The sequence below is a fragment of the Apostichopus japonicus genome, chromosome 10, assembly GCF_037975245.1.
Source record: "Apostichopus japonicus isolate 1M-3 chromosome 10, ASM3797524v1, whole genome shotgun sequence".
NCBI classification, from domain to species: Eukaryota; Metazoa; Echinodermata; class Holothuroidea; order Aspidochirotida; family Stichopodidae; genus Apostichopus; species Apostichopus japonicus.
The window spans coordinates 15,417,768-15,424,696 of record NC_092570.1 but is presented as its reverse complement, the minus strand read 5'-3'; the positions used below and the strand labels follow the sequence as shown (position 1 = coordinate 15,424,696).

The 6,929-nt window shown below is 41.1% G+C and overlaps 2 protein-coding genes across 3 annotated transcripts in view; both read left to right on the top strand.

The window, feature by feature from the left end:
* The window catches only part of LOC139974640 (uncharacterized), a 199,104-nt gene that overhangs the window by 76,729 nt on the left and 115,446 nt on the right, over positions 1-6,929 (top strand). The gene's annotated exons all lie outside the window — the stretch shown is intronic.
* LOC139974994 (uncharacterized) overlaps positions 2,704-6,929 on the top strand; it is a 29,395-nt gene continuing 25,169 nt past the window's right edge. Inside the window, exon 1 of one of the 2 annotated variants that reach the window (XM_071982569.1) lies at positions 2,704-2,933. The gene's annotated coding sequence lies outside the window, so the exon portion shown is untranslated. Of the gene's footprint in view, positions 2,938-6,929 lie in introns of both variants that reach the window. The other variant, XM_071982570.1, reaches the window with a different exon arrangement.

The following is a 6,929-nucleotide window of genomic DNA, read 5'->3' as shown; positions in this document are numbered from 1 at the left end:
CCCATATATTTCCCCAAACTAAGTTTCTATAAGCCATGAGATCTAAACTTAAGCAGGTTTGGGAGCATCATTGGGTCTGCGAAGTGTTATTTCCGGCGTTCTGGGGGGGTATATTTGCCAATAAAAAATTATTGTACGCTTAGGTAGTATCGTATCGAAAATGTGTGTCACGTGAGATCATGTTTCTTCCACAGCAATTAGCGACCGTCGCAGTGTACAAACCAATCTAAGTGATTTTTCACTGCGGGAGGCAGGGCTTGAATAAACATTTTGGGGAAAGTGGGCCCAATTGGCAAACCTGTTTGGCTTCTTTGCTTTTCCGTAGCAAATCTTCCAACATCAGAAGAAAGCAAAAGATAGCTTGGGAGAAATGTGCAAGACCCTAGTATCAACCGAAAGGTACTTCACAGTTATTAAACTACCAAGATACCATTGTTGCTGTGGATAAGTTGATGATGCAGGTGCTTGGAAAATAGGTCAAAACGCAAAACGATTTTGGATAGAACTTCCCATATAATATATATCTCTCTACTTTCTGACTATTTTCCATGGACGTGTCAGATTGTCCAAGAAAAAACTGGTAAATACATATTTGCAAGATAAAGGTCAACATAGAAGAAGAAATAGATAACTTCTCAAAAAATATCCATCCCCCACACTAATAACATGGTTATAGGATTTCAAGTGTCAAAGAATTTGTTGCTTAACAATATTTGACATGTTGTTTCTAATATTTTGTTAACATCGTGCACATACCTGTATTGAAGAATATTTAAGTTACAATGGAACAAGGCACCATTATACAGGGGCGTATCCAGGATTTTCCAATAGGGGGGGGGGCGCCAGGCATGAATGATCGCCGTCCTGGGGGATGAGTCTAAGGGGAGGGGTGTACAATTTTTGCTTTCAAAGAAGGGCTGAAATGCAAAATGGTGTCATATGCATGGGCGGCGATCCGTACTTCCGAGTGGGGGGGGGGGATATGACCTTGTTGACTATCTAAGCGTAGCGCCACCATGAGTGGGCGCGAAGCGTACAAGAAAATTTTGGGATTAACAAACCCTCTAGATGGCCGGAAACGGCACTTCCCGAGGTTTCCAAGCGGCATATACCCAACTTTAAAATAGGGATGTCATGTCCGAAATATCTCATAATCAGGATCCAAAATACCTTTTTTTTTTAATTTCGGGTGTTATTTTGGGAAAATTGCCCCTGTCAATCTTGTTTCAGGCGCAACGTTAGAATGTTCGAGAGCTCTGTTATATTATTCGATGAAGAAAATGGCCTCATGCAGGCTATTATAGGCCTATACACATGCAATACACAATTACACAAAGTTACATTCCTAGGTACCGATTGCTAGGGCATCCAGGTGAAACGTGTATTAAGCATTACCCTGGTTACATGAGATTCTCAGCTGTTCGAGGGAACATGTACGTGTGTAGGCCTACTATAGGGCCTATATGAATACTATATGAGGGTGCCTATATGTACTATATCAATACCGTGGGCGCAATAATACATTTTGTTGTTATAGGGCCAATGAAGCCTACAGTCAACTATTTTTGCTTTATAAAGACGCTTAATTTGAAAAGATCGCACTGCGTTTATGGTAGGCGAGAAATGAAGCTAAAAAAGAGCCGTACATTAACGAAGATGCATAAATGTAGGCATGAAAATATTCTTATCCCTGGCATTTGGTGGGGGGGGGGGGGGGGGAATTGGTGCATTACATCCCCTCCACCCATTTTCATGGGGGGATATATCCCCCCTGCACCCAGGATCGCCGCCCATGGCCATATGTGATCCATTTTTCGACCTTAATAATAAGCAACATTTCCAGTAAATATGGACACAAAATGCACAATTTAGTATGGCTGGCATGTCACTTAGTGTTTATAGTGATAATACAAACACAATTACCATCTATGTTTCTAAAACTATTATGCCGCCGAACTTCGCCAGAACCTTTTTTGGCAAACAAAAAATAAAGCATACGGGAGGGGGGGGGGGGGGGTTGAGCGATCACCGACATCTCACATAAAGGTCGTCATCAATTTTTTTTTTTTTTTTTTGCTAAACTTTTTTTTTTTTTTGGTGACGGCCAATAGGGGGGGGCTCGCGCCTGTTGCGCCCCCCCCCCTGGATACGCCCCTGCATTATAGATGTATTGCAACCTGAGCATTTTAGCAGTATGCCATGGTTGTTTTCTCCTTACAAGTAGGCCTAGTCTCTTTCTTCTCTATATTACATTGTTTCAATTGTAAATTAATCTCGTTATTTTAACTGTCAGATGTCTCCTGTGAAGCATGGTGACTCACATGTGAATAATTTATGTTGTCATGAAATACCATTTATCACTTCATTATCTCGAAAAGGTTGCATACATTTACCTCAAACATTTAACTCTTCACCGCCATTAGTTTAAAAGTTACAACAAGGGCTCCGTCGTGTTGCAGCGCGATTACTTTACAGTATCATCGCCGTCCGTACTCCGTAGTATTAGTAGCATTGCCTATTTAGAGTAGTAGCGCCACCTTTCTACAGCAGCATGTAACTTAGGAGTAGTAGCACCTTCTGTAAAGAGAATTAGCACCTCCTGCTTGGCGTAGTAGCACATCCTGTTTAGGATAGCAGCACCTCCAGGCTCCTGCTTAGGGTAGTAGCACCTCCTGTTTTGGTAGTAGCACCTCCTGTTTAGGGTAGTCGCACCTCCTGTTTAGGGTAGCAACGCCAACTGAGGTCCATTTGACGTTCCATAGTTTTGGCGGTCTATACTTTGGCGTTCCATAATTGGGTGGACTGTTGACCTTAACTGGCTGCAAGCTACAATCCGGAAGTTGTGTCTATGTATACATTTCTGTGACTTGATCCAAACACACCAGTGGACCAGGCTATGATCCAGTTGTGCGAAGATTAACTTCGATAATCGCGCAAGTACCCCACTGAAAATGCTCAAATAAGTTGTGGCAAAACACGATGAAACTGTGTTACCATTCTCATCCATTGCAAAAGAGTATAGGCTAGGCCTATTGTCTAGGCTAGTAGTATTACTTTGTAGCCCTACCTTATTTAGCCTTTCAACTTTCAAGCAGTGTGGGCGTTAAGACGCACCTAGGCCTACCCTAGAGCTATAGGCTGAGCGCACAGTAGCCCAAGTTTATTAGTACTGAATCTGGATCTGGATCTGGAATGTTACTACTCAACTCTCCTAAAAGGGGTAAAACGAGTAGGGTGGTGCAGTCTTGTTTAAGCTGTGATTGGTTTCTGGCTGTAGTGTTGGGCGACAGCCGCTTTGAAGTTATCCTTGTCCTCGATTTCTTTGATGTGTTGTGGGAGGGCGTTCCAGTCTATTAGAGTTTTTGGCATGAATAAGAATTTTAAACAGTTTTTGTTGCAGGGAATTTGAATGTAAGATCCGTGTCTTGAAGAGCGGACGACCTGGCGCAGAATTTTTTGCGTTGGTATGGCAAGGCGACCCGATTGGGCTTGGTGTAATATGCAGACTCTAGTCACTCTTCTTCTTTCCTCCAAAGGTTCCCATTTCAGTTCTTGTTTCATGTGTGACACACTGCTAGTCCTTCTGTAATCGGCGGTTACGAACCGAGCACCCCTGTTTTGAACGGATTCTAGTTTCTGTTTAAGTTCTTTGGTTGATGGATCCCATACAGATCCACAGTACTCCATTGTTGGTCGCACTAAAGATTTGTATGCTAAGTTTTTTACCTGTTTTGAGCATGAATGTAAGTTTCTCTTTATAAACCCTAGGGTTCTGTTTGCCTTTGCAGCAGTATTATTTACGTGTGAGTTCCATGACCAATTTGACGTAAGTGTTACCCCAAGGTAAGGGTATTCTTTCTTTTCAGCCAACTCTGTATTATTAAGTGTGTATATGAATTTTTTGGGGGATTTTGAATGAGTCACTCTCAGAACATAACACTTTTGGGCATTAAATGCCATTTGCCACTTTGACTGCCATGCAGTGAGCACATCTAAGTCCTTTTGTAACATGCCAGCATCCTCAGGACCGGCTACTTTTCTGAACACGATGCAATCATCTGCAAAGAGTTTCACGCTAGATGTTAAGTTCTGAGGCAAGTCATTAATAAACACTAGGAAGTCCATGGGTCCCGTAACTGTTCCCTGAGGAACACTAGATTTCACATCTACCCATTCGGAACATTTACCATCTATCACTACTCGCTGTTTTCTTTGAGTGAGGAATGCTTCTGTCCAATTAAGTGCTTTTCCCCTTATACCATAACGATCAAGTTTGAGAAGTAATCTGCGATGTGGAACCTTGTCAAACGCTTTCGCGAAATCCATAATAATCATGTCCACCTGATGTTTTTGGTCTAAAAGACAAGCTATCTCATGAGTTGTATTTATCAGCTGTGTCTCACATGAGTGGTTTCTACGAAAGCCGTGTTGATTTTCACACAAAATTTGGTGTTTATCCAGGTGTTGCATGACATTTGATTTCAGTATGTGTTCGAATATTTTACTCGCAACAGACGTCAGGTTCACCGATCTATAGTTGGATGGTACAGTACGGTCCCCTTTTTTAAAAATGGGAGTTATGTTTGAAATCAACCAGTCTGTTGGTACTACACCTGTATCTAATGAAAGTTGAAAAATGATTTTGACTGCCAAGCCTATCTCTTCTGCTGTTGTTTTGAGATATTTGGCTGAAATTCCATCGGGGCCGGTGGCTTTGTTTGAGTTCAGTTCTACCAACAGTTTGATTACCCCAGCCTCGTGTATAATAAAGTCCGGCATAGATGGAATTTTACTTTCAGGCTCAGTTGGAAGATCTTCAAGATTTTCCTTTGTAAACTGGGATTGAAATTGTTTACTTAGGATTTCAGCTTTTTGCTGACTGTCTGTAACCAAAATTCCCAATTCCGGATCTTTGAGAGCTGAAATACTGGTGTTATCATTTTTCAATGCTTTTATGAAACTGTATAGTTGTTTAGTGGATTCAGCACACTTGTCATGTATGAACTTTCTATATGATTTTCTGGTTTCCTTTTTAACGGATTTACGTATTTCACGGAACCTTTCCCACTCCTCAGGGGTGTTACTCTTGACCGCTCTGTTATATGCTCTTTGCTTTTTTCTTTGATGGCGTTTAATTTGAGATGTTATCCAAGGTGATGTTTTCTTACCCCTAACTATTTTTGAGGGAACATGTTTCTCCTCTGAGGCCAAAACTCTATCTTTGAGCTCATTCCAAAGATTCTCTGCATCGGTCACAGATAAATCTCTACTGGCGAAATCATCACTTATTTTCTGTGCGTCCGCCTTCAAATCTTCAGTATTTGCTCTCTGATAGAGGTACAGGTAGATCTTCCTAGGAGGCTGGTTAGACCTTTTAACAGAGGTGTTTAACACAACAGATGCAATCCCGTCGTGGTCACTGATACCAGGAACCACTGTTGATTTTGTGACTAAGGTGGGGTTTGTGGTGAAGAAAAGATCTAAAATTCTTTCACCTCTTGTTGGTTTGTCAATGACCTGCTCAAATCCAAAATCGGCAGCAATATTTATCAATTCTTTACTGATGTTAGCCTTTGGGGCACCTAGTTTGACAGATTGGTTACTCCAAATTATGTCTCCTAAATTTAAGTCCCCTGCTAACCACACATTACTATGCTGAGACTTTTTGATCTTACTGAGTGACTCCCTTAAGGTGCACAAGTATGCCAAATCTGAACTTGGCGGCCTATAAAAAGTGCCAACAAGAATTGATTTTTCTCCAAACATCTCAATCTGGGTCCAGATAATTTCACCTTCAATATCCAAATCGGGTCTGTGCATACTAATTATGTCCTTTTTGGTGGCAATTAGGACACCTCCCCAGGATCTATCGATCAAAGACTTCCCATCTTTACTTTTCACTTTCTTTGGCAACCTGTCTTTCCTTATCACCGAGTAATTTGGTGGGAAAATTTCACTACTCTGGATGGAATCTTTTAACCAGGTCTCAGTTCCTATTACAAGGTCCGGGTCGTGTGTTTCCAGGCAAACTGCCAATTCAGCCGCTTTTTTCTTCACGCTTTGGAAATTTATGACAAGAACCTTGATAGGACGAGACTTTTTCCTTAACACCTTTTTCTTCTCTCTTATTGGATGTTTAATCTCCTGTGTGAGTCCTTTGGTATTTCTTTGACACTGTCTTTTCTCTGGTATGAGTTCTGTAACGTTATCTTTAACATTATCTTTTTCAGTGGGTGTACTTTTGTGTTGCGGAGACGAGGTTGCAATAGGAGATTTTAAATTTTGCAAATCTTCCTCATCTATACTTACTATACTACTAGTAGTATAATTGCTCAAGGTATTTGCAAGATCAGTGGGTCCTGATTTAAATAGACTACTTGCAAAATTGGGCATATTACAAATCCAGCACATCCACGTCAGCTTACTGTCCTCTGTAAATATCTCGAAACTCGTGGTATGCATTTCCAAACAGTCAACATGATACCACTCTTCACAATGGTCACAGCAGATTGATCTTTCTCCCCATAAACAAGCCTTGTGACACAGATGACATGGGAACATTGAGTCTGAGATACTAGACCTTGAAATGTTAGCTATGTCAATACCTGGGTTTGGCCCTGGATTTGGTTGGCAATCATGGGCCTGAACAATAACTAAGATACATAAATATAATAACGCACATTTGTGTGTCTTTGATTTTGGTGTTATGTGTCTGTTGAATTTGAGTAAACTGGCTGGATAAAGCTTATACAAGAACTCTGGGTTGCTCACAACTAATTTTCTGTGTGAGTCAATTTTTCCGTTCAGGGTATTGCTCGTTCTTTTCAACGCATTTAATAACACGGGTCCATCTGTTGTTGGTGATCTGGACAGCACCCATACAATGATGATGAATGAGAACATACTCACAGTTGATGATGCCATATTTT